Here is a 27421-nt window from a genome sequence, read left to right on the forward strand (position 1 = left end):
TCCTCCGCCACGATCTCTCGCCGCCCCTCCGACACGATCTCTCGCCGCTCCTCCGCCACGATCTCTCTCCGCTGATCTCTCACCGCTCCTCTGTCACGATCTCTCACCGCTCCACCATCACAAACATTCGCCACACTTCAGCCACGATCTCTCACCGAACCTCCGCACCAAACATTCGCCGTACCTCCGCCATGATCTCACACTACTCATCTCTTATCACATCTCAGCCACAATCTCTCACCGCTCCTCCGCCTCAATCATTCGCCACACCTCCGCCACAATCTCTCTCCTCCACTGTGCCTGGGCCCCGCCGATGTTCCTGCCTACATTGCAAATGACGAACTGGGCCTTGATGATAATGTAAATGTTTGAAAATGTAGAGAGACATTGAAGTTGAGAACGTGAGAATTATATATGGACAGTGTAAGCTAACAAAGAATTCATGGAGGAATAGCCATGACATCTCAGACTCGAGACTGCAAAATGTTACAATACTAACACATATTGAAACAAAACCCACAGCTTGCAGAAAAACCTCAAGGTCTTAGTAACTCATAATGGGCCTTTTGTAAAATCATACCATTCTTAGATCGGCTTATGAGTGGACAATGGTAAGGAGGGATCAAAGAGGATAGGCTGAAATAGGATGTCACTCTAATTGTATCTTGTTATCTTTTACCGAAAATGTATAACCATCGTCCCTTTACAATGTAACGTCACTTCGTCCATAGGAAGTAAGTGCGATCTATCAGAGTTGCATTCCTTCTGTCTGATAAGGTCCCCGATCGGGATTTGCTTTTTAAATAAAAGCTTGCTTTGTTTAAAGCACAATCGGTATTCAACTCAGTGATTTCACTGAACCAGATTGAGGGAAAAGAATCCAGAAATCAACATTTGGTGTCAGAAGTGGAATCTCAACGGACGACTGCCAAAAACTTGCGAATTAAGAGCCAGACTAGCCTTGGATGAGACGAGGGGAAAATGGCCACTGGAGTAAGTATAATTTCAATACTGCTCCAGTTTCCCCCGGTTTCAAAAGTCTGAGGAAAGTTTGGCCACTCGCTGGTTCTCAGGTAGTGTCTGAATGAGATCCAGGTCAATCTGGCGAATACCTTCTAAACTTAGGAAATAAGTGTCCAAGTCAGGTGTGACGTCGACCTTGTATATCACTTGGCCCGTCTAGGCACTGATTGGATTTAAACTGCGCGGTGACGTGAAAGGATAGGGAAATCTGGAGACTAGAACAAATTAAGTAAGGCTCATAGGGGATAAGTGTCCAAGTCAGGTGTGACATTGACCTTGTATATCACTTGGCCCGTCTAGACACTGATTGGATTCAAATCGCACGGCAACGCGGAAGGTAGGGCTAGATAGGGCAACGCAAGATCGCGCAGCGATGCGAACTGCGGGGTGACGCAAGATTGCGCAGCGACGCGAACCGCAGGGTAACGCAGGATCGCACAGCGACGCGAACCGCGGGGTAACGCAGGATCACACAGCGACGCGAACCGCGGGGTGACGCAAGATCGCGCGGTGACATGAACCGCGGGCCGACGCGAGATTGCGCGGTGACGTGAACCGCGGGCCGACGCTAAATTGCGGGGTGACGTGAACCGCGGGCCAACGCGAAATTGCGCGGTGACGTGAACTGCAGGCCAACGTGAAATCGCGCGGTGACGCGAACCGCGGGGCGACGCGGGAGATAGTGTTAGTTTAAATCGCGCGACGACGCGAACCGCGGGGTGATGCGGGAGATAGGGTTAGTTTAAATCGCGCGGCGATGCGAACCGCGGGGCGACGCTGGAAATCGCAGGGACGCGATCCGTGCAGTGACACGGAAGGTAGGGATAGTTATAGCTAGATAGGGATAGATCAAATCGCGGGGACGCGATTCGTGCGGCGACACAAACAGGAAAACTGTGCGGCGACATGGAGGGATAGAGAATCGTGCGAACCGCGTAGGGAAACGTGGAGGTTAGGGAATTACGTAAAATTAAGCCGTGGGACTACGCGGGACTGTGTAAATTTTAAATTGTACTTACGCCAGGTACGGCATCGATCTTGTATATCACTTGGTCTGCCTAGGCTCTGGGTAAGATAACTGAAGCCACCATGGGGCGACGTGGGGACAATCAGGACTAATTAGGACCCTGATCCAACGTGCGGCGACACAGGATGGGTAATTTAGGTAAAACTACGAATTCCCTGAAAGGTCATGGATCCAAAAATAGAGCCGGCCAAAACAAGAAGAGAGGCTCTTGTGAACGTCTGTTTTAAATGAGAAATGCTTGTGTGATTTTTACTGTGGAAAAAAAAGCCGGGGAGTTGTGGTTTGTTTTAGCTCCACCCACTTTTTCAAACAGAATGAAAGTTTTTTTAACCCTTCGTAGTGTTGTCCTGTATGTGGGAAGTTTAAGAGTGTGAACCTTATTGAATTACAAAGTTTGAATCGGGATTTTGAGATATTCAGAGAAGGCACAGCAAAACAACTGAGATGGATTCAAAAGGATTCAAAAAAATATATTATATTAAATCTTCAGTTTAGAAGAGACAGTATAACATGACCTTGAGGCTGGAACAATTGAGATAACGAAAAGCAGTCCACAGCCTACGTGCTAGACTTCCCTCTAGTTATGGAAAAGACGAAAAAAAAGACGTAATGTACTAAATAGGTGCTGAAAAAAAATGTTCTGAGATTTTAAATTATGAGAAAAGTTCCATTGCAGTCTAAAAAAAATGCATCACTCCTGTAGAGTTGGCAGAAAAACTCCATTAAATTAGGGCTTTCATTGACAGAAGGAGGACATATTAAAAACCATAGACATCTTAAAGAAAGAGTGCGCGCACGAGAAATGTACTAAGAGTTCCACTGGGACCTCTGAGAAAGGTATCGATAGACTACGTAGTTAAATGGTTGGCTTTGCATTGACCGAGGCTGATGACGAAATTGAATTTCAGTAAACAAATAGCTATTAAAAATGTGTGGTCTCGTTTTAAATCAATTAAAAAAATATCTTTGGCAAGTACTTGAATAAGAAGTTTTAAAATATTGGAGTTTAATCAAATGCTGCCTTTCCTGATGAAAAGATTTTTTTCAGATGGTTACGTGAAGTCACGTAATGACTTCTTACAAACCTGTAAAGGAGTTAACCCTTTCCATTGACAGCCGTTTCATACTGAACATTATTCATTTGGATTTCTTAATAGAAAAAAGATTCACCTAACAGAGGAATGGTGCGATAGTCAGAATAAAAATAAAAACAGAACTAGCTTATGTAATAATACTTGCCTGATACAACAAGAAATAGATACTCAAACAAAACAAATTGAAGAGTTAAAAGGCTAAGATAAATAAGCTGAAAGAGATCCACAAACCCAACTTAACCCTGACCTCCGATTTCACGGAGTGACCTCGACATGCATGGATATAATGCAGAATCAAGGGACCTGTGGGCCCTGGTAAAGCAAACCCTGAGCCCAACTGAGCATGCCCGATTTCTAACTCACCTAGGACGTGCTACTCATGATGCATTGTTGGTTGCTCACCCTAACGATGTCCAGGATCGCCTAAACGCTATCTTTAATGCTCTCACCACGACCCTTCAGAAGCCCATCAGTATGGCCGCAGTATTAGAAACTAAACCCAAACGAGAAGAAACTGCCGATGAATTAATGGAAAGATTTATTGAAATATACGGAAGTCAATCAGGAGATAATGCCTTCAGGGCAGGAGAGGATTCTCCTCAATTCTGCGCTATCCTACTTCAGTGCCTGCCCTATTCGATTGCTCACGCTATCCGGACAAATAATATGAATTGGGCAGATAACAGTAAAGCCCAGATGGAAAGGGTGGTTAAATATTATTGGCAGGAAAAGAAAGGAGAGGGGGTGGGTGCGCTCCCAACCCGGGTCAAGACTGAATACGTGACTAGAAAGGAAGAGCCGCCTCAGGTGGAAGGAGCAAAGCCCGACCCAAGGGGATACCAGATGGAACCGCAGTGTTGCGTGCAGGGTTGGGTGGATAAACAGGGATACGGTTATACCAAACACCCAAGCGGCCCGGGCCCTGCTAATTATGGACCGCCCTACTGTCCCCGGCCCGGTATGGGAAGAGGTCGGGGCTGGGAAAGACGAGATGGATGCTTTAATTGTGGGCAAGAAAGACATTGGAGTAGAGAGTGTCCCTCCCGTCGGCACAAAGGAGGAAGAGGAGGGGGGCAAGGGGGGAGAGGATGGGGATCTTACACTAACTTCTCCCAGAACAACCCCTTTGGCCAACCGTCCCCCAATTATTCGTATTGACTACGTAGCTTGATTGTGCAGGGACCCTCCCCGGATGACGAACCGATGATATTGTTAAAAATTCGGAATGAGTGGCAACTCTTCTTGATAGATACGGGAGCCTTCATGTCTTCTGTACAATCAAAGCTTAAACTCCCCGACTTCACTGAAACACAGGGACTGTCAGGATTCCTGGGACAAGTCTCTACATTCCCGGTGTCAGAACCGGTTAAAATGGGTTACCAGAAAGAATCGGTGGATCATCGATTTGTTATCACAACCAATCTGGACTGTAACTTGATGGCTAGAGACCTCCTCTGCAAATTCCAGTTGCATTTGGAGTGTGGAGATGATGGGATTATTGTAAAACAGGGAACCCTTAAGCGGCAGTATTATACCACTAGAACCCCTCAGTGGTGGTCTCTGGACCTGCCGCAGGCACCCTATCACGTGATCCTAGCATACGATCCCAGTGGAAAGAATCAGGACCTGCAGAACTTTTATCAGGATCACGAAGGAAGTGAAGGAAATTCCATTAAGGGCTAGAGTGACTGGACCGGAAGGGAAGGCAGATGGACAGTCCCCAACGGTGGCACCACATATTACTCGTGAAGTATTACCTCCCCGCCACTCTAAAGATTTGGGAGTTACGGTGCGCTAGGCTATAGACGAGGCTGACCCTACCAGCCGGGATGTGCAAATTGTAAAACATGGCTGAACAGTCCAATTCCACGGGGACCCCGAGAAAGTCTTAACGACTCTGCAGCATCATACTGGCTCTGACATACCTGACTATGTGGCTCCTCATGTGTGGGCAGAGGACCCCTCCCAAGTGGGTTATACTCCCATTGATCCAATTGAGATCCCAGTGCAGGGCAATGTGGACTGGCCCTCTATCTGACAATACCCGCTGAAATCACAGGCAATACCGAGTATCCACCGAGCTTTGGATGCTAGCCAAGTCGAACCAATTTGCCAGTTTCCAGTCCCTAGCACGGCTAGACAAATGCGACAGTGGTTGGGGATGATCAATTACTGCAGATCCTGGATCCCTAATGTTGCCCTGATGACTAAGCACCTCACCCCGTATACAAATAAGGAAGGCAGCTTTGAAATAGAAACCGCAGACGTCCAAGCCTTTAAGGAACTAAAGACAGCCCTGCTGCAAGCTCCGGCTTTGGGCTGGCCCCTCTACGACCGGCCCTTTCAACTGTATTGTACAATCCTGAAAGACTGTGCTACTGCTGTCTTTACTCAGAAACACGGGGATAAGCATAGGCCTGTTGCCTACTACTCTTCCAAAATAGACCCCGTTGCCTTGGGGCACCCTGTATTTACTCAAATATTAACCGGCATCTACAATAGCCTTCAATCCGCTGCCAACATCACCTTCCAGCAAGATATTGTTGTGTACACCTCTCACTCCATAGCTGCCCTTCTGGGCCAACTGCAGACTCAACACTTTACCATGGCCAGGCAAAGCAGATATGAGATCTACTTACTAAACAATCCTAAACTGACCTTTCGGCACTGTACTGCCATTAATCTGGCCTGTTTTCTTACTGAGCCACCCCAAGATGAGGAAGAACCCAGTCATGATTGTTTATCTTTAATTCAAGAGGCCTCATCAGTCAGGGAAGATTTAGTTGATGTACCAATGGAAGATCCAGACTGTATTATGTATGTTGACGGAAGTTCTTCTATTAATCCAGAAGGTACCCGAATCTCAGGATACGTCGTAGTAAACCAGGAGAATCAGGTCTTGGAATCTACCGCCTTTGAAACCGCCTATTCTGCCCAACAAGCTGAACTATTCACCCTCACCCGAGCCTGTATCTTGGGCAAAGACCTCAAAGCCAATATCTATACCGACTCTAGGTATGCCTTTGGGGTGGCCCATGATTTTGGACAATTATGAAAAAATAAGGGATTCCTAACATCACAGGGGAATGAGATATCCCATAAGCAACTAGTATCTGATTTGTTGCAAGCCCTCATGCTCCCCAAGCACATTGCCATTGTTAAATGTACCGCCCACACCACCGGAAAATCCCCGGTTGATGATGAGTCAGACTAAAAATCCTGCAAAGGATAAGTTAGCCTCGGAAAAACCAATGCCAACCATCCAAGATGTTATTAAAGCACAGGAGGACGCTCCTGAAAAAGAAAAACTGTTGTGGAAAAATTATGGTTGTACTTATGACAATGTTTCTAAACTCTGGACCACTCCCGCGGAACAGACTTGCATGTCTGACGAGTTGGCTCTATGGGTTATTGAATGTATGCATTTTGCTACTCATTGTGGAGCGAGGACAACAAGTGACACGCTTTTGGCTACTTGGTGGCACCCTAGACTCCAGGCGCTCGCCCAGAACATCAGTAGTCGTTGCCTGGTTTGCCAGCAACATAATCCAGGGAAGGGAGTCCCCTGTGATTGGGGTAAAACGCCCCTACCTGAAGGTCTCTTTGAGACATTTCAGTTGGACTACATTGAGTTGCAAAAAGTTCAGTGTTACAAATATGTGTTAGTAATAGTAGATGTGTTTACCAGATGGATTGAAGCCTACCCTACCCTGGACAATAAGGCTCAAACTGTTGTTAAGGTGTTAATGAGGGATATTGTTCCTAGATATGGTATCTCAGCTCGACTAATGACCACCTATGTTCTTTCTCTGACTCAGGCTCTGCGACTAGCTCACAACCAGGTTCGAGAGGCTCACCTCGACCTCCCAGTTTTACCCGAATCGTCCCTCGTGGTACCAGGGAAGAATGTCCTGATTAAGAAATGGATTCGGAAGGGATTAGAGCCACGATGGGAGGGGCCTTTTCAGGTGTTACTCACTACCCCCACTGCAGCCAAGGTTGAGGGGGAAAGTGCCTGGGTTCACCCGCACCACTGCAAGCTCACCACCCTCTAACGAACCTATTTTACTGGTTATTACATAGAAACATAGAAAATAGGTGCAGGAGCAGGCCATTCAGCCCTTCCAGCCTGCACCGCCATTCAATGAGTTCATGGCTGAACATGAAACTTCAGTACCCCCTTCCTGCTTTCTCGCCATAACCCTTGATCCCCCGAGTAGTAAGGACTTCATCTAACTCCCTTTTGAATATATTTAGTGAATTGGCCTCAACTACTTTCTGTGGTAGAGAATTCCACAGGTTCACCACTCTCTGGGTGAAGAAGTTTCTCCTCATCGCGGTCCTAAATGGCTTACCCCTTATCCTCAGACTGTGACCCCTGGTTCTGGACTTCCCCAACATTGGGAACATTCTTCCTGCATCTAACCTGTCTAAACCCATCAGAATTTTAAACGTTTCCATGAGGTCCTCTCTCATTCTTCTGAACTCCAGTGAATACAAGCCCAGTTGATCCAGTCTTTCTTGATAGGTCAGTCCCGCCATCCCGGGAATCAGTCTGGTGAATCTTCGCTCCACTCCCTCAATAGCAAGAATGTCCTTCCTCAAGTTAGGAGATCAAAACTGTACACAATACTCCAGGTGTGGCCTCACCAAGGCCCTGTACAACTGTAGCAACACCTCCCTGCCCCTGTACTCCAATCCCCTCGCTATGAAGGCCAACATGCCATTTGCTTTCTTAACCGCCTGCTGTACCTGCATGCTAACCTTCAATGACTGATGTACCATGACACCTAGGTCTCGTTGCACCTTCCCTTTTCCTAATCTGTCACCATTCAGATAATAGTCTGTCTCTCTGTTTTTACCACCAAAGTGGATAACCTCACATTTATCCACATTATACTTCATCTGCCATGCATTTGCCCACTCACCTAACCTATCCAAGTCACTCTGCAGCCTCATAGCATCCTCCTCGCAGCTCACACTGCCCCCAACTTAGTGTCATCCGCAAATTTGGAGATACTGCATTTAATCCCCTCGTCTAAATCATTAATGTACAATGTAAACAGCTGGGGCCCCAGCACAGAACCTTGCGGCACCCCACTAGTCACTGCCTGCCATTCTGAAAAGTACCCGTTTACTCCTACTCTTTGCTTCCTGTCTGACAACCAGTTCTCAATCCACGTCAGCACACTACCCCCAATCCCATGTGCTTTAACTTTGCACATTAATCTCTTGTGTGGGACCTTGTCGAAAGCCTTCTGAAAGTCCAAATATACCACATCAACTGGTTCTCCTTTGTCCACTTTACTGGAAACATTCTCAAAAAATTCCAGAAGATTTGTCAAGCATGATTTCCCTTTCACAAATCCATGCTGACTTGGACCTATCATGTCACCATTTTCCAGATGCACTGCTATGACATCCTTAATAATTGATTCCATCATTTTACCCACTACTGAGGTCAGGCTGACCGGTCTATAATTCCCTGTTTTCTCTCTCCCTCCTTTTTTAAAAAGTGGGGTTACATTGGCTACCCTCCACTCCATAGGAACTGATCCAGAGTCAATGGAATGTTGGAAAATGACTGTCAATGCAATTCTAATTCCTGTTTCTGTTCCAGATTTCCTCTTCTTCATAGCTGAACAAGACCATTGGCATCCTAATTGGAACATGGATCCCGAGGAGACCAGTTTGAACTTCTACCCGTAGTGATAGACAACCAGCTACACCGACGGTGACCTGAGAAGAGAGACGAGAAAACCGAACTCTTTTAATCAGCAAAATATCCTAAGTGTTATCATGGAATGATAAAAGGGGGGAATGTGAATGTTTGAAAATGTATCGAGACATTGAAGTTGAGAACGTGGGAATTATATATGGACAGTGTAAGCTAACAAAGAATTCATGGAGGAATAGCCATGACATCGAGACTGCAAAATGTTACAATACTAACACATATTGAAACAAAACCCACAGCTTGCAGAAAAACCTCAAGGTCTTAGTAACTCATAATGGGCCTTTGTGTAAAATCATACCATTCTTAGATCGGCTTATGAGTGGACAATGGTAAAGAGGGATCAAAGAGGATAGGCTGAAATAGGATGTCACTCTAATTGTATCTTGTTATCTTTTACCGAAAATGTATAACCATCGTCCCTTTACAATGTAACGTCACTTTGTCCATAGGAAGTGAGTGCGATCTATCAGAGTTGCATTCCTTCTGTCTGATAAGGTCCCCGATCGGGATTTGCTTTTTAAATAAAAGCTTGCTTTGTTTAAAGCACAATCGGTATTCGACTCAGTGATTTCACTGAACCAGATTGAGGGAAAAGAATCCAGAAATCAACATTGTCACACAGTCGTCCACCTCGAAGTTGTTGCATACTTGGAAAGATTCGCGCTGGAAGTTGTAGCTCTTTTATCCTCCCGACCTGCGGTGGTGTCCTCTCGTAGGTCGGAGTGGCCCATGATGTTGTAGGGCCCACGATGTTGTCGGGCCCGCGCTCCAGCTCCAGCCCGCGCCCACTACTCTAGGATCATCCTGGAATGCAAAGATAATCTGAGGAGGACGCTCCATTATCCCTTGCAGTTAACAGTGTCAAAGGCCTTTGTGCGGTCAAAGAAGGCCATGTACAAGGGTTCGTGCTGTTCCCTGCATGTCTCTTGCAGTTGTCACGCCGTGAAGATCATCTGCATTGTGACGCCAGGAGGAGCTCCTCAGCCACAGGGAGAAGACGGTTGAGGAAGATTCTAGCGATGACTTTCCCGGTGGCCGATAACAGGGAGATTCCTCTGTAGTTGCCGCAGTCAGACTTGTCCCCTTTTTTAAAGATGGTCACAATTACGGCATCTCTGAGATTTCCAGGCATGTACTCTTCCTTCCAGATGAGAGAGATGGGATCATGCATTCAAGTCAATAGTGCCTCTCTGCCATACTTTAGTGCCTCAGCGAGGATTCCATTTGTTCCTGATGCCTTGTTATTCTTGAGCTGACAGATGGTCTGTTCTACCTTGTGCAGGGCTGGGGTTTTACTGAAATTGTGGCGGCTAGCATGCTGCGGGATGGAGTCAAGGACACTCGTGTCAAAGGCAGAGTCTCGATTGAGGAGATCTTCGAAGTGCTCCTTCCAGCAGGCCCTGCCTTGAACCCACAATCTCTGACTCAGAAGCACTAATGCTACTACTGAGCTAAGCTGATACTCAGGTTCCAGTAACCGAACCATTATGATATCGTACCCATGGAAAAAACTGTTGCAGGCGTTTCAAACACAAAGAATGTGTTGTGTAGTTAAGTTCAGTTATATTCTTAGTTTATATATTGGACTAACAGTGGAAGCAAGTCTGACCTCTCCCAGAAAGGATTTTGTGTGTTTGGAAAAACGATTCAATTCAGCAACTATGTCCCTTAATCCAGACTTGGGTACAATGTTTTAGAGTTGGGTGTCTAAAGATATGGGAACTTCTACTAATTCATTCTATAAAAATACCTGTAATTTCAAATGCTCAAAACTCCAGGCTTCATCTGCATATCGCTGGTCAGCTACCCGTCTGAGACATAGTAGGACCCTGATTTGCATATATTTATGAGCTCCTGTCTGCTTCCGGTGAAGGTCCAGTACCAAACCGCAGTGAGCAGTTAAAATGGTAGCCAGTGCCTTTACAATAGCAACAACAACTTGCATTTAATGTAGTAAAACATCACAAGATGCTTCACAGGAGCGTTACCAAAAAATGAGGACAGAACGAGATAGGTTTTACGAGCGTCTTAAAGGAGAGGCGGCGACGTTTAGGAAGGGGATTCCAGAGCTTAGGGCGTAGCCAGTTGAAGGCACGGCTACCAATGGTGGAGCAAAGAAAATTGGGAGTAGGTAAGAAGCCAGAATTAATCGTGAAGGGTTGTAAGGCCAGAGGAGGTTAGAGAGATAGTGAGGGGTGAGGCCATGAAGGGATTTTGAAAACAAGGATAAGAATTTAAATCGAGGTATTTTTAAAAAATCCGTTCCTGGGATGTGGGCATCTCTGGCAAGGCTGATATTTATTGCCCATCCCTAATTGCCCTCGAGAAGGTGATAGTGAAACACCTCTTGAAACGCTTCAGTCCATGAGGTGAAGTGAAGGTACTCCCATAGCGCTGTTGAAGAGGGAGTTCCAGGATTTTAACCCAGCAACGATGAAGGAACAGTGGTATATTTCCAAGTCAGGATGGTGTGTGACTTGGAGGAGAACTTGGATATGATGGTGCTCAATGCGTCTGCTGTCATTGTCCTTCCAGTTGGTAGAGGTCGCGGGTTTGGGAGTTTGTCGGACCGGGAGCTAATGTAAGTCAGCAGGCGCATGGGTGGTGGGTGAACGGGACTTGGTGCGAGTTAGAATAAGGACAGCAGAGTTTTGAATGAGCTCAAGTTAATGGAGAGTGCAATATGAGTGGCTGGCCAGGAGAATATTGGGTTGGTCCAGTCAAGAGCTAACTAAGGCATGAATGAGGGTTTCAGCAGATGAGCTGAGGCAGGGGTGGAGACGGGCAATGATACGGAGGTGGAAGTAGACGGTCTTGGTGGTGGAGCAGATATGGTGTCGGAAGCTCATCTCATGGTCAAATATGACACCAAACATGCAAACAGTCTAGTTCAGCCTCAGACTGTGGCCAGTGAGAGGGTTGGCGATGGTAACTAGGTAACTGAGTTTGTGGCAGGAATCGAAGATAATAGCTTCGGTCTTCCCAATATGTAGTTGGAGAAAATTTCTGCTCATCCAGTACCGGATGTCAGACAGGCAGTGTGATAAATCAGACAGTAGAGGGGTCGAGAGAGGTGGTGGTGAGATAGAGCTGGGTGACCTCAGCATAAAAGTTCCGAATTGTGGAAAAGCTAATTTTGCTAAGTTAAGGAGTGATTTGGCCATAGTGGACTGGAAACAGCTACTTGTGGGTAAATCAGTGTCGGAACAGTGGGGGGCATTTAAGGAGGAGATCCGGAAGGCTCAGGCCAAACATGTGCTCTTAAAGAAAAAGGCTGGGAAAAATAATTCTAGAGCCCCCTGGATGTCTAGGGACTTACAGGGGAGGATTAAGAAAAAAAAGGATGCTTACGTCATATACCAACAGCTAAATACAATAGAATCTTTAGAGAATTATAGAAAGTTAAAAAGCAAAATTTTTTCAAACACTAAGATGTTCTATAAATATATTAAGAGTAAAAGGGTAACTAAAGAAAGGGCAGGACCTATTAGAGACCATGAGGGTAATCTTTGTGTGGAGGCGGAAGATGTTGGTAAGATTCTTAACGAATACTTTGCATCTATTTTCACAAAGGAAAGGGGCAATGCAAATACTGAGGAGGAGTGTGATATTCTGGATGAAATAAATATAATGAGAGACGAAGTATTAAGGGGTTTAGCAGCTTTGAAAGTAGCTAAGTCCCCAGGCCCGGATGAAATGCATCCCAGGCTGTTAAGCGCAATAAAAGAGGAAATAGCAGAGGCCTTGACTATCATTTTCCAGTCCTCTTTGGATCTGGGCATGGTGCCAGACGATTGGAGGACTGCTAATGTAGTACCCTTGTTTAAGAAGGAAGAAAGGGATAGGCCGAGTAATTACAGGCCTGTCAGCCTAGCCTCAATGGTGGGAAAATTATTGGAAAAAAATCCTGAAAGACAGGATAAATCTCCATTTGGAAAGGCAAGGATTAATTAGGGACAGTCAGCACGGATTTGTTAAAAGATCATGTTTGACTAACCTGATTGAATTTTTTGAGGAGGTAACCAAGAGGGTCGATGAGGGTAGTGCGTACGATTTAGTATATATGGACTTTAGCAAGGCTTTTGGTAAGGTCTCGCATGGTAGATTGGTCATGAAGGTTAAAGCCCATGGGATCCAGGGCAAAGTGGTAAGTTGGGTCCAAAATTGGCTTGGAGGTAGGAAGCAAAGGGTAATGATTGATGGATGTTTTTGTTACTGGAAGGATGGTTCCAGTGGGGTTCCTCAGGGCTCAGCTTTGTGGTATATATCAACAATTTAGATTTGAATATAGGGAGTATGATTAAAAAGTTTGCAGATGACACAAAAATTGGCTGTGTGGTTGATAATGAAGAGGAAAGTCATGGGCTGCAGGAGGATATCAATCTACTGGTCAGGTGGGCAGAGCAGTGACAAATGGCATTTAATTCAGAGAAGTGTGAGGTGATGCACTTTGGGAGAGCTAATAAGGTAGGCCACTTAATAGTGTAGATGAACAAAGAGACCTTGGAGTGCTTGTCCACAGATCCCTTAAAGTAGCAGGCCAGGTGGATAAGGTGATTAAGAAGGCATACGGAATGTTTGCCTTTATTGGCCAAGGCATAGAATATAAGAGCAAGGAGGTTATGCTTATATTGTATAATACTTTGGTGAGGCCACAGCTGGAGTACTGCGTGCAGTTCTGGTTGCCGTATTATAGGAAGGACGTGATTGAACTAGAGGGGGTGCAGAGGAGATTTACTAGGATGCTGCCTGGAATGGAGAATCTTAGTTATGAGGACAGATTGGATAGGCTGGGTTTGTTCTCATTGGAACAGAGGAGGTTGAGAGGAGACCTCATTGAGGTGTACAAAATATTGAGGCGCCTGGATATAGTGGATAGTAAGGGCCTATTTCCATTGTTGGAAGGGTCTATTACGAGGGGGCATAATTTTTAAGGTGGTTGGTGGAAGGTTTAGAAGAGATTTGAGGGGGGGCTTCTTTATGCAGAGAGTTGTGAGGATCTGGAATTCGCTGCCTGGAAGAGTGATGGATGCACTTTTAAGAGATGATTGGATGGGCATTTAAGTGCAGTAACCTGCAGGGTTATGGACCTACAGCTGGTAATTGGGATTAGACTGGATGACCTTTTGTTGGACGGTGCAGATATAATGGTAAGTACTACAGGGAATCGAATACGGCTAGGATGATCTCCTTGACTAGTTTCGATTGCCTGGATGGGTCGGAGAGGATTTTTTCTCGAAAATTGGTGTTTTTATCTAGTTTTTGCCTTTCCCAGGAAATCACCTGGCTCCGGTTGGGGTGGAGTATAGAATGTTTCAGTATAAGGGGTGTTGCAGTTGTGTGAGGCGGTCTGGTTGGTTTGGTGCTCTTTGCCTTTCCGTCATTGTTCATAGGTTTATATGTAACCTTTAGGGCTGCTGACCAAGGGCTTTGTCGGCCAGCATGGACACGATGGGCCGAATGGCCTCCTTCTGCGCCGTAATTTTCTATGTTTCTTTATGTGGAACCTGACGTCGTGCTTTCAGATGATGTTGCCGAGGGGCAGCATATGGATAAGAAATAGAAGACAGACAAGGATACATCCCTGGAACTCTGAAGGTAATGGTGCGTGAGAAGCCATTGCTGATGATTCTCTGGATATGACTGGATAGGTAAGAATGGAACCTGGCGAGTGATGTCCCACCCAGCTGTACAGTGGAGGAGAGGCGATGGAGGAGGATGGTATGGTCACCGTGTCAAAGGCTGCAGGCATGTCGAGAAGGATGAGGAGGGATAGTTTACATCGGTAACAGTCACATCGGATGTTGCTTGTGACTCATAACGGCTGTTTCAGTACTGCGGCAGGGCGCAAACCAAATTCGAGGGGCTTAAACATGGATTTGTGGGAAAGATGGGCATGAATTTGAGAGGCAACAACACTTTCAAGGACTTGAACGGAAAGGGAGGTTGGAGATGGGCCGGCGGTTTGCAAGGACACAGGGGTAATTGATGGGTATTTTGTAAAGCGGGGTGATGATGGCAGATTTGAAGGGGAGGGGGACAGTACCTAAGGAGAGGAACCGTTAATATATGTTAGGTTAGGTAGTTGAGAGATCAGCAGTTTGGTGGCAATAGGGGAGCAGAAGGTGGGCTCATGGACAAGATCAGGTCAGAGAGGGCATGAGAAGAGATAGGAGAGGGACCTCAGAAAGATGCGAGTTCAGGGCTAGGAAAGGGGGGGGTACCTTAGGGAAAGTTTGACTTGGTGGGCTAGGGAAAGGACAGAGGCAGCAGAACAGACGGTCTCTAGCTTAGTGACAAAGAAATCCATGAGTGTCTCGCACTTGTTATTGGTGGCGAGGGTGGAGGTGGCGGGGATTGGATTTTAATAAGATGCTTTGTGGAGAATAGAAGCCAGGGGTTATCTTTGCAGAGGAGAGCAGGACCCAATAATGCTTTATGTGGACCAGTCAGATCTGTCAATGAATTTCTGGATGACAGTTGTTCACCATAAGCGTTCAAGTTGGGTTCCTTGGACTTATGGGATCTGACATGAGGACCATACCAAGGGAATGACCAGGTTGAAAGAGATGAATGGTTTTAATGCAGATAAGGGCATCAAAGGTAGAGGTGAGGGTGTGTTTGAACAGATCGGTAGCTGCAGAATAGTCGTGGTGAATGGAGGGCCACAGGCTAGACAGTTGGGAATTTGAAAGTGCCATTGTAATGACTTGGGGGAAGTGTTTGTACCAGGTCGACACAGAAGGAATTGAGGTTAGGTGGGGGTGTGGGATGGGGATATGGGTGGAGAACAATACAAGGAAGTCATCAGAGGTGGCCTTATTTGTGATTGACACGATAGGAGTAGAGAGGCTACATGAGATAGCACTGTTGAGGGGAATTTATGTGGAGGCAGAGATTCAGGGAGGATAAGAGGGCAGTGAACTCAGATGAGGGAGGGCATCATGAGTTGAGATGGAGGTTGAAATCACTGAGGATGAGAAGTCGCACGGTGCAGAGGCTGAGGGAGGAAAGCAGTGAAGATTAGTCCCCAGCAGGTGCACTGGGTGGGAAGTTCAGCGAGACAGTAGGATGGGGCAGTTGGAGTTGCTGCTCATAATGAGGTAGCGATGAGTACCTCGATGGGCTCTTCAAAGAATGCCGAGAGGCACAGAGAAGATCTGTGGGCTTATCTAAGAGGGAGTCGAGCCTGAAACAGCAGCGGGAGAGTAGGAAGGTTGAGGAGTGCTGAAGAGTTGGGGTTAGGGGAGTGCAGAGTACCCGAGAGGGGAGAAATGAAAGAAGGCATGACAACAGGAGAGAGGGGCCTAGGAGGGGTAAAAAGAAAAGAAAAACAAAAGGCGGCGAAAGAAAAAGGGGAAATAGAAGCAATGGGCTTGGGTTCGGAGCGGCAACCAAAAGGTACAGGCGAATAGACACACAGATATGTTCACAATTCTCCTCTAGTTCACAACATGATGTTTTGAGTAAGCACGAGGTAGTATATGGAACAGACTTTATTGTAAACAGTACAGGTGCACAGAGAGACGCTTTTCGGTTCCAAGTTCTATCTTTCTAGCCCTCCAAAGAAATGCTGAAAATCATGCTTCTTTATACACCATATTTTGACTACAAAGGTACATGTCATAGCTAAGACCTCATGACATATCTAGTTCCAAATTCTTTGAAAACAGACTATTCATGTCACTAACATCTTTGAAGAATAGGCTTTATCAATGGTTATCTTTCCATACTATTGCTAATGGATTCCTCCTACCCACGTTTATTACCCTAGCCCCTACAGTTGCAGTTTAATCACTCGTGGGTGATATCATTTACACAAGCACTTTACATTTCAGAAAACAAGCTATGCATTCCCCTCACGACACTTCAAAGTCATCCTGTTTATATTGGAAAGCTTCTTGCTCCAACATACAAAGGTCAATTATTACCACCAAACAGGAGTAGTGAGGTTGGGGACAGCATCAAACAAGAAATTAGGGATGCGTGCAATAAAGGTACAGCAGTTATCATGGGTGACTTTAATCTACATATAGATTGGGCTAACCAAACTGGTAGCAATATGATGGAGGAGGTGGCCTGGAGTGTATTAGGGATGGTTTTCCAGATCAATTTGTCGAGGAACCAACGAGAGGGCTGGCTATCCTAGACTGGGTGATGTGTAATGAGAAAGGACTAATCTTGTGTGCGAGGCCCCTTGAGGAAGAGTGACCATAATATGGTAGAATTCTTTATTAAGATGGAGAGTGACACAGTTAATTCAGAGATTAGGGTCCTGAACTTAAGGAAAGGTAACTTCGATGGGATGAGATGTGAATTGGCTAGAATAGACTGGCGAATGATACTTAAAGGGTTGACAGTGGATAGGCAATGGCAAACATTTATAGATCACATGGATGAACTTCAACAATTGTACATCCCTGTCTGGAGTAAAAATAAAACGGGGAACGTGACTCAACCGTGGCTAACAAGGGAAATTATGGATAGTATTAAATCCAAGGAAGAAGCATATAAATTGGCCAGAAAAAGCAGCAAACCTGAGGACTGGGAGAAATTTTAGAATTTAGCAGAGGAGGACAAAGGGTTTAATTAGGAGGGGGAAAATAGAGTATGAGAGGAAGCTTGCTGGGAACATAAAAATTGACTGCAAAAGCTTCTATAGATATGTGAAGAGAAAAAGATTAGTGAAGACAAACGTAGGTCCCTTGCAGTCAGAATCAGGTGAATTTATAATGGGGAACAAAGAAATGGCAGACCAATTGAACAAATACTTTGGTTCAGTCTTTACGAAGGAAGACACAAATAACCTTCTGGAAATACTCGGGGACCGAGGGTCTAGCGAGAAGAAGGAACTGAAAGAAATCCTTATTAGTCACGAAATTGTGTTAGGGAAATTGATTGGATTGAAGGCCGATAAATCCCCAGGGCTTGATAGTGTGCATTCCAGAGTACTTAAGGAGGTGGCCCTAGAAATAGTGGATGCATTGGTGATTATTTTCCAACAGTCTATCAGCTCTGGATCAGTTCCTATGGACTGGGGGGTAGCTAATGTAACACCACTTTTTAAAAAAGGAGGGAGAGAGAAAATGGGGAATTGTAGACCAGTTAGCCTGACATCAGTAGTGGGGAAAATGTTGGAATCAATTATTAAAGATGAAATTGCAGCGCACTTGGAAAGCAGTGACAGGATCGGTCCAAGTCAGCATGGATTTATGAAAGGGAAATCATGCTTGACAAATCTAGCATTCTTTGAGGATGTAACTAGTAGCGTGGACAAGGGAGAACCAATGGATGTTGTGTATTTGGACTTTCAAAAGGCTTTTGACAAGGTCCCACACAAGAGATAGGTATGCAAAATTAAAGCACATGGTGTTGGGGGTAATGTATTGACGTGGATAGAGAACGGGTTGGCAGACAGGAAGCAGAGAGTCGGAATAAATGGGTCCTTTTCAGAATGGCAGGCAGTGACTAGTGGGGTGCCGCAGGGCTCAGTGCTGAGACCCCAGCTATTTACAACATACCTCAATGGTTTAGATGAAGGAATTGAATGTAATATCTCCAAGTCTGCAGATGACACTAAGCTGGGTGGCAATGTGAGCTGTGAGGAGGATGCTAAGAGGCTACAGGGTGACTTGGATAGTTTAGGTAAGTGGGCAAATTCATAGCAGATGCAGTATAATGTGGATAAATGTGAGGTTATCCACTTTGGTGGCAAAAACATGAAGGCAGAATGGCGGCAGACTAGGAAAAGGGGAGGTGTAACGAGACCTGGGTGTCATGGTACATCAGTCATTGAAAGTTGGCATGCAGGTACAGCAGGTGGTGAAGAAGGTAAATGGCATGTTGGCCTTCATAACTAGGGGATTTGAGTATGGGAGCAGGGAGGTCTTACTGCAGTTGTACAGGGCCTTGGTGAGGCCTCACCTGGAATATTGTGTTCAGTTTTGGTCTCCTAATCTGAGGAAGGACGTTCTTGCTATTGAGGGAGTGCAGCGAAGGTTCACCAGACTAATTCTCGGTATGGCTGGACTAACATATGAGAGAGACTGGATCGACTGGGCCTGTATTCAATTTAGAAGAATGAGAGGGGATCTCACAGAAACATAAAATTCTGATGGACTGGACAGGTCAGATGCAGGAAGAATGTTCCCGATGTTGGGGAAGTCCAAAACCAGGCTAAAGCTAAGGGGTAAGCCATTTAGGACCAAGATGAGGAGAAACGTCTTTACTCAGAGAGTTGTTAACCTGTGGAATTCTCAACCGCAGAGAGTTGTTGATGCCAGTGCGTTAGATATAATCAAGAGGGTGTTAGATATGGCCCTTAGGGCTAAAGGGATCAAGGAGTATGGAGATAAAGCAGAAAAGGGATACTGAGGTGAATGATCAGCCATGATGTTTTTGAATGATGGTGCAGGCTCGAAGGGCCGAATGGCCTACTCCTGCACCTATTTTCTATGTTTCTATCCGTAACTCCCCAAGATATCAAACATACATCTCGCCAAGATGTCCAACAGGATATTGCTGCCATTCAATAAGATCATGGCTGATCTGTATCTCAACTCCATTTACCTGACATCGGTCCATATCCCTGGATACCCTTACCCAACAAAAATGCATTTATCTCCCTAAATTCCCTCCTAAATGGCCTAGCTCTAATAGGAAGATTAACAAAACCCCAAATTCTGTTTTCTGATGAATGATAATGACAGTGTTCCTTTGCAAACATCACAAACACTGCTTGGAGACTTGCAACCAACACCGCCCCATTATTCTGACGAAACCTATTCAAAGTGAAACTGGATTGTATATATCCGCAAAGTTAAAAACAAAAAGTACCACATTGAGCTGCTGCGAAACACCACCCCCTTTGGCTATCAAGGTTCATAGTCCTTGCTGGCAGTCGGAGACTGAAACATGATTAAAAAGAATTTGAGCTAAGCTGGTGAAAAGGAAATCTAGCAAAAAGGTTCTTCACACAAAGGCTTGTAAACTGTGGAACACTCTCTCTCAGATGCCCACCTGACATCTATCACAGCACCTAAGGAAAGAATAAATAAAATTAGAGAATATTTTTTAAATGTTTAAATAACGTCAACAGTGTCCATTTGAAAGTAAACCTGTGGGATATTTTGTTAAAACATCCCACACAAATTGTAATTTGTGGTCGGACAGTTGGATCTTGCAGGCTAAATTCATATTTTCATTATAAATGTTACTCATTATTGATCAATCAGCAATAATGTCAGATCATAATTAAGTTATGCAGGTGTCCTAGATTATAGATGGCAAGATTGGCTGTGAACCTTTCTGACTGAAACTAATTTTCCTAAGCTGTGTGCCACACAGTGGGATAGTGATTGTTGCATTACCTGTGATTTTGTGTACGATAATGTCAAGGGACAGCAGTGAGCAGTGCACCTGCAATTCTCTGATAAGCCGCTCATTGCACAGAAGGCCCTGCCACTGGTGCAGGATGTGGGAAACTGAATTGGACCAAGAACTGAATGTTTACCACCATCAATGAAACAGTGTATCCTGACCTTCAGATGATGCTAGGGCGGCAAATGGCACATATTAACAGGGGTAGGCCATTTAGTCCCTCGAGCCTTTTCCATCACTCATTTAGATCATGGCTGATCTGAATCTTAACTCCTTCTACCCCCTTGGTTCCATAACTCTTAATACTCTTGCCTAACAAAAATCTACCAATCTCAGTTTTGACATTTTAGAAATACATTAAGAGGATAACTAAAGAAAGAGTAGGGCCTATTGGAGACCAAAGAAGCTTCATGGCCTCAGACCACTGGTCAAGATCAGCGAATGTATGTTCAAAATCTGTCTCCCAACAACTGAATTACTAGCCTCACACGACTACACCCACCCACCCACCCACCCCCCCCACTCCCCCACCCCCCCGCCCCCTCCAATCACTCACGTACCAACAATCTGTACCAATCACCATGCAGGCCAGTCTTGGAAGGGGCATGGATGAACCCTTGGCCAGAGGCGGGGCAGAAAGGATACAAGATGCTGGTATCCTTATTCGTTAGCCTCTTTCATCCACCTCTTGCTTTTCCGCCATCTTCTCACCACAACTCCACCTTTGTGCCTTCCTCATTTCACACACCCAAGAAAGGCCACCTACCCAGCCAGTCGTTGGCCAAGAAAAGGGAGAGGAGACTGAGGAAAAAGAAACACCGTCTCTCGATTTCACACTCCAAACCATCAGCCCCTCAAGGTCGACCAGCAAGGCCATTTGCAGTGTCCCCCACTAAAAGTCCGAAGCCTTCCACCAGCTCTGCTGCAGCCCTTGGGGTAGCACTGCGTGACCTCAGTAGGATAGGCAAAGGCACACATAAGACAGTCACTAAGAGAATGCATAAGGGTGAGGAGTTGATTTCCTGATGTCATATTGGATGGATAGATGTATAAAGTTGGATTGGAAAATTGTTTGTAGTGGCTTTTAGTTCAACATTGTGGCCAAGAGGATGCCATAATGGTCAGTAACAGGGGGAAGATAAAGTATGAGACTAATGTTGAAAGGGAAATTGGGGTTGTGGTCACTGGTACTGCAGGCGAATGATTCCGTCCTGGATATCCTGGCCTAATTTCATGAAATTAACACCTAAATCAAAAGAGCAAATAGAGCACTGTCATACCAGTAGGTTAAATGTCCGCCTGCTAAAATTGTCAACAGTAATTATAAGGTTAAAAGTATAAAATGTCACCATTGTTACCATGTGTATGAACATAGTGAGGTCTTTTTATACTCCAGAGACTGTATTTTCTTCAGAGCAGCAGAGTTATAGTGGGGCAGGACCAATGTTTCCTTTTCGCTGTGCTCCTGTACAGCTGGTTCACCAGCTTTTAAATAGGAATAACCAAGCATGCAAGGTATTTTGAATGGGCCGCGTACCTAAAGAAGATTAAAGTGAGCATTGGGCAGGACATCATCTGTCCCTCCAACGCTGCCACAACCCAATCCCATTTTCCTATGGCCGTGACTCCTGGCACTAAGTGGGAGGATGCTGGTGCTACAGATTAAATGGGGATGTCACTCCAGCACCACAAGAGGCAGCGAGGGAGCTTAAGGGGGTGGAAGAGCCACAAAGACAGCAGGAACTGCAGCCTTGTAGGCCTCAGCAGAGACCAAGGCTACACAGCTAACTCAGCAGGGGCCAAATTGGAGGGAGACGAGCCGTCCCTCGGCTTTCTCCCTTCATGGCTTAACTTGGAGGGTGTGACTGCAGCTACTGTGAGCTTACGGCCACCATCCATATGGCGGTTCCAGGGAATGGCAGTCACAGGGCAGGTGGGAAAGAAATGGATGGGGAACTGGTCTCCACTCTCCTGCTATCATTCACATGCTGTGGCTGGGGAAGATGTTGCCAGAGGCAGGGGGAAGAAAATGGAGCTCGGGGCAGGGAGATGGCGGCGAATCTCTGAGCCCTATTTTCCCAATATTTCCACTACTATCACATCTGATTTCGGGCAAGATAACAGAAGAAAATTCACCCCAAGTGCCAGCTGCGAGGTTAACTCTTAATGCCCTCTGAAGTGGCCTAGATGGCAGTCCACCACCATCTTCTCAGCAATTACAGAAGCTCGATAAATCATAGAACCATAGATTTTTAGTCACGGAGGAGGGTAGTTCTAGTGTTAAGTGCATGCCTCTTTACTTCTGCTAGAAACACATCAATGGATGAATTAGTAAACACAGGAGCCCTTCCTCAGGCTGACTCCCAAGATGCGCTTACCTCAATCATTGCTGCTCTTTTTAGCTGTTCCATGCACAAAATAAAATGTGGCACTTTAATAAGCCACAGTTTTAAAAGATGAAACAACTCAGTTTCCCTTCCTCCCAGTGATGGTAAGCTAATTCCTAATGTTTTACCGCTGCCATCCCGCCCCACATACCTAACAAGGCCTTTCTTAGAAAAACTTGAACGTTAGAGGCGGATTCATGTGGGCGAGTAGAAGTCCCACATCATAGCTAATCTGTCAACGGGAGCGAAATCCTGCCCAAGGGTAGAGACGGTAATACGGAAAAGAAATAGTACTGTTTCCTATTGAAGCTTTTTATTTGATGATCAGGTTTAGAATGTGTCTGCTCCTGAGAGGTGGTAAGATTGAGGTAGTTTCAATTGCTGCAAGCAGTGGGCAATTACAAGGTGTAGCCCAATTAATGATAAGAGGGAAATCAAGGCCACTGTCTCTGTTGAACCCTGCAGCACAAAATCATGAGCAGTAAGACTGTGATTTTGTTCCTTCTTTACAGCTGGGAGTCCTGATCTCACTCACATTTGGCAGGACAGCCAGTGGACATTTCTGTCACAGTGTGCTCTTGAAATTCCCACCCACACATTGCATTTTAGGGTAAATATCCAGTCAGCAGGAAATGAAAAACACCCTGGTGGCTGAAATTCAGCCTCCCAATAAGGCCTGTTATCGCTGGAAAGCGGCAGCCATGCGGCGGTGTCGAATGGCCGCCGATTTTTTGTTGAATGGCCGCCGCTCATGAAATTCTCCTCGTGGTTTTTCCGGCGGATCCCACTTCTGCCCTGCTGCTGCCGAATCCTCCTCAGTGCGTCATCAAAGCGTGCACCGCCGATCTCCACAAGCAAAATTCACCTAAAACAATCTTGCAGCCGCTGCGTGGTGTCCCAGACAGTTTTCTCTGTTGGTGCACTGTGTTTTCAGCGTGTGTAAAATGGCGATGCGGCCTCCATTAAAGGGGAGGACGCACTGCCACGGCCGCCATCTCATTTTTATTTGTCACCAGGTCCGCCCGACAATTATGCCTCCGGGTTCGGCCAGGCCACTAACAGGCAGCCTGGCATCCCCCTCTTGGGTGCCAGGCCGCTGGCCCAGCCAAAACCCTCCCTGGTGGCCCAGTGGACCCAACTTAAATAATCGCAGAGCTCGCAGTGGCTCTCCCCTTTAAGTGAAAGGGAGCGGTGTGGTGACACGCCAGCGTGATGATGTCATCAGCGCTACACTAATGACTGACAGCGACGGACACGCTGCCTGCCCCCACTTCCGCCCCTCTTATGACCGATCTTCTGCTCTCCGCCCCACTTCTGCCCTCATTATGACTGACTTCTGCACTGCTTGAAAAAAAAGACAGAGCTGAATTTTACGCAAGGGGCCATCACATCCACCGCAGTGGTGAAAACACAGGAAAAATGGTAGGTACGATCCGTTTCCAGCGATGTTGAATTTTGTCCCCCTACCTTTACATAACTGTCACGCTGAAGCAGAAGCTGTTTCTCATCTTTGTACTCATGCACTTTAACTCCCAGCATCTTCAATTCTTTTCCTATCTTGCAGGACAGTGCTTTTGGTGGATTAAATATGATAACATCAATTTCATCGAAGCCATCGGTTACAGTGATGCGAAGTGGAGATGTATCTTTTTTCTTGATTGGGGGTGAAAACTGTGATAAACAAAACACGCACAGATATAAACTATTCAAATGTATGATAGTTAGCGTATTGTGTATCTCCTATTTAAGAATCATCTTAACCTGACCTTGCCTTGTTCAGTAAACCTTAATGAACATTTACAATGCTGTATATTTATGCATTTATAAAATGTTAAGAAAGAAAAGAACTTGCGTTTATATTGTGCCTTTCGCATCCTCACGACTTCCCAAAGTGCTTCACAGCCAATGAATTGATTTTGAAGTGTAGGCACTGTTTTGTTAGCCGCTGCCCAAGGATGTAACTCCACCTCTCTGCTTTAACTCATCTTTTGTTTCTTTTCTTGCCCCATTATCACCTCCTTTTGCTTTGCACCATCATTTCTTGTTATTTAATAATTCCTACCTTCCACCCTATCACCGATCATCCTTTTTGTTCTTTTCCTGCCCACCCCGCCACCCATTTCCCTGGCTCTGCACTTGCTTAAAAATTGCTAAATGTCAATGTCAAAATAAAGGAGGCAGTAGCAGAGAAATTGGATAGGATAAAAATAGATAAAAGAGGTAATTAAAAGATTGGCAGCCTTCAAAGTAGAAATGTCACGCAGTTTGAATAGGATTCATCCTATGTTGCTGAGGACTGGAGGACTGCAAATGATATACTCCTGTACAAAAAAGGAGAGTGAGATAATACCGGCAATTGCAGGCCAGTCAGCCTAAAGTCAGTGGTGAGGAATTGTTTCGAGACATGAATCCAGGACAAAATTAATTGGTACTTGGAAAAATATGAAAGCTAGTACAGATTTGTTAAAGGCAAATGTGTTTGACTAACTTGATTGAGTTCTTTGATGAAATAATGGAGAGTTGATGATAGTGCAATTGTGTATATGGATATGTCAAAAGATGTTTGATAAAATACCACATAATAGACTTGTTAGTCAAGTTGAAGCCTATGGAATTAGAGGGGCAGTGGCTGCATGGATATGAAATTGGCTAAAGGACAGAAAGCAGAGAGTAGTGGTGAACACTTGTTTTTCAGACTGGAGGGAAGTGTGCAGTGGTGTCCTCGAGGGTCACTGCTCTTCTTGATATATATTAATGACCTGGACTTGGGTATACAAGACATAATTTCAAAGTTTGCATGACATGAAACTTGGAAATGTAGCAAACAGTGAGGAGGATAGTAACAGACTTCAGGAGGACATAGAGAGACTGGTGAAATGGCCAGACACATTTGGGGAGTGGGTGGGGAAGTGGAGCCGAGTCCATGATCAGATCAGCCATGATCTTATTGTATGGCGGAGCAGGCTCAAGGGGCCGTATGACATACTCCTGTTCCTATTTCTTATGTTCTTATGACTGTTGTAATGTAATGCAGAGAAGTGCGAAGTGATCCATTTTGGTATGAACAATCAGGAGAGGCAATGTAAACTTAATGGTACAATTTGAAAGGGTGCAGGAACAGAGACCTAGGGGTGTATGTACACATGTCTTTGCAGTTGGCAGGACAAGTTGGGAAGGCAGTTAAAAAGGCATACGGGGTCCTGGGCTTTACAAATAGAGGCATAGAGTACAAAAGCAAGAAAGTTATGCTAAATCCTTATAAAAGCAAAAGCTTCTATGTGAAGAGAAAAAGATTAGTGAAGACAAACATAGGTCCCTTGCAGTCAGAATCAGGTGAATTTATAATGGGGAACAAAGAAATGGCAGACCAATTGAACAAATACTTTGGTTCTGTCTTCACGAAGGAAGACACAAATAACCTTCCGGAAATACTAGGGGACTGAGGGTCTAGCGAGAAGGAGGAACGGAAGGAAATCCTTATTAGTCAAGAAATTGTGTTAGGGAAATTGATGAGATTGTAGGCCGATAAATCCCCAGGGCCTGATAGTCTGCATCCTAGAGTATTTAAGGAAGTGGCCCTAGAAATAGTGGATGCATTGGTGATCATTTTCCAACAGTCTATCGACTCTGGATCAGTTCCTATGGACTGGGGGGTAGCTAATGTAACACCACTTATTTTAAAAGTAGGGAGAGAGAAAACAGGGAATTATAGACTTATTAGCCTGACATCAGTAGTGGGGAAAATGTTGGAATCAATTATTAAAGATGAAATTGCAGCACATTTGGAAAGCAGTGACAGGATCGGTCCAAGTCAGCATGGATTTATGAAAGGGAAATCATGCTTGACAAATCTTCTAGAATTTTTTGAGGATGTAACTAGTAGAGTGGACAAGGGAGAACCAGTGGATGTGGTGTATTTGGACTTTCAAAAGGCTTTTGACAAGGTCCCACACAAGAGATTGGTGTCCAACATTGAAGCACATGGTATTGGGGGTAATGTATTCACATGGATGGAGAACTGGTTGGCAGACAGGAAGCAGAATGTCGGGAAAAACAGGTCCTTTTCAGAATGGCAGGCAGTGACTAATGGGGTGCCGCAGGGCTCAGTGCTGGGACCCCAGCTATTTACAATATACATCAATGATTTAGATAAAGGAATTGAGTGTAAAATCTCCAAGTTTGCAGATGACACTAAGCTGGGTGGCGGTGTGAGCTGTGAGGAGGAACTAAGAGGCTGCAGGGTGACATGGACAGGTGAGGTGAGTGGGTATGGGCAGATGAGTGAGCATGGCAGATGCAGTATAATGTGGATAAATGTGAGGTTATCCACTTTGGTGGCAAAAACATGAAGGCAGAATATTATCTGAATGGTGACAGATTAGGAAAAGAGGAGATGCAACGAGACCTGGGTGTCATGGTACATCAGCCATTGAAGGTTGGCATGCAGGTGCAGCAGGCGGTGAAGAAGGCAAATGGCATGTTGGCCTTCATAGCTAGGGAATTTGAGTATAGGAGCAGGGAGGTCTTACTGCAGATATACATGGCCTTGGTGAGGCCTCACCTGGAATATTGTGTTCAGTTTTGATCTCCTAATCTGAGGAAGGATGTTCTTGCTATTGAGGGAGTGCAGCGAAGGTTCACCAGACTGATTCCCGGGATGGCTGGACTGACATATGAGGAGAGACTGGATCGACTGGGCCTGTATTCACTGGAGTTTAGAAGAATGAGAGGGGATCTCACAGAAACATATAAAATTCTGATGGGACTGGACAGG

General features: G+C 45.4%; 1 long non-coding RNA gene across 1 annotated transcript in view; it reads left to right on the top strand.

Moving 5' to 3' along the window:
* LOC139268190 (uncharacterized) overlaps positions 1 to 9430 on the top strand; it is a 40096-nt gene extending 30666 nt beyond the window's left edge. The window contains exon 2 of the long non-coding RNA XR_011593983.1: positions 8765 to 9430. This is a non-coding gene — a long non-coding RNA (uncharacterized lncRNA). The remainder of the gene's footprint in view (positions 1 to 8764) is intronic.
* The last annotated feature ends 17991 nt before the right edge of the window (positions 9431 to 27421 follow it).

This window comes from Pristiophorus japonicus, chromosome 8 (assembly GCF_044704955.1).
Source record: "Pristiophorus japonicus isolate sPriJap1 chromosome 8, sPriJap1.hap1, whole genome shotgun sequence".
Lineage (NCBI taxonomy): Eukaryota > Metazoa > Chordata > Chondrichthyes > Pristiophoridae > Pristiophorus > Pristiophorus japonicus.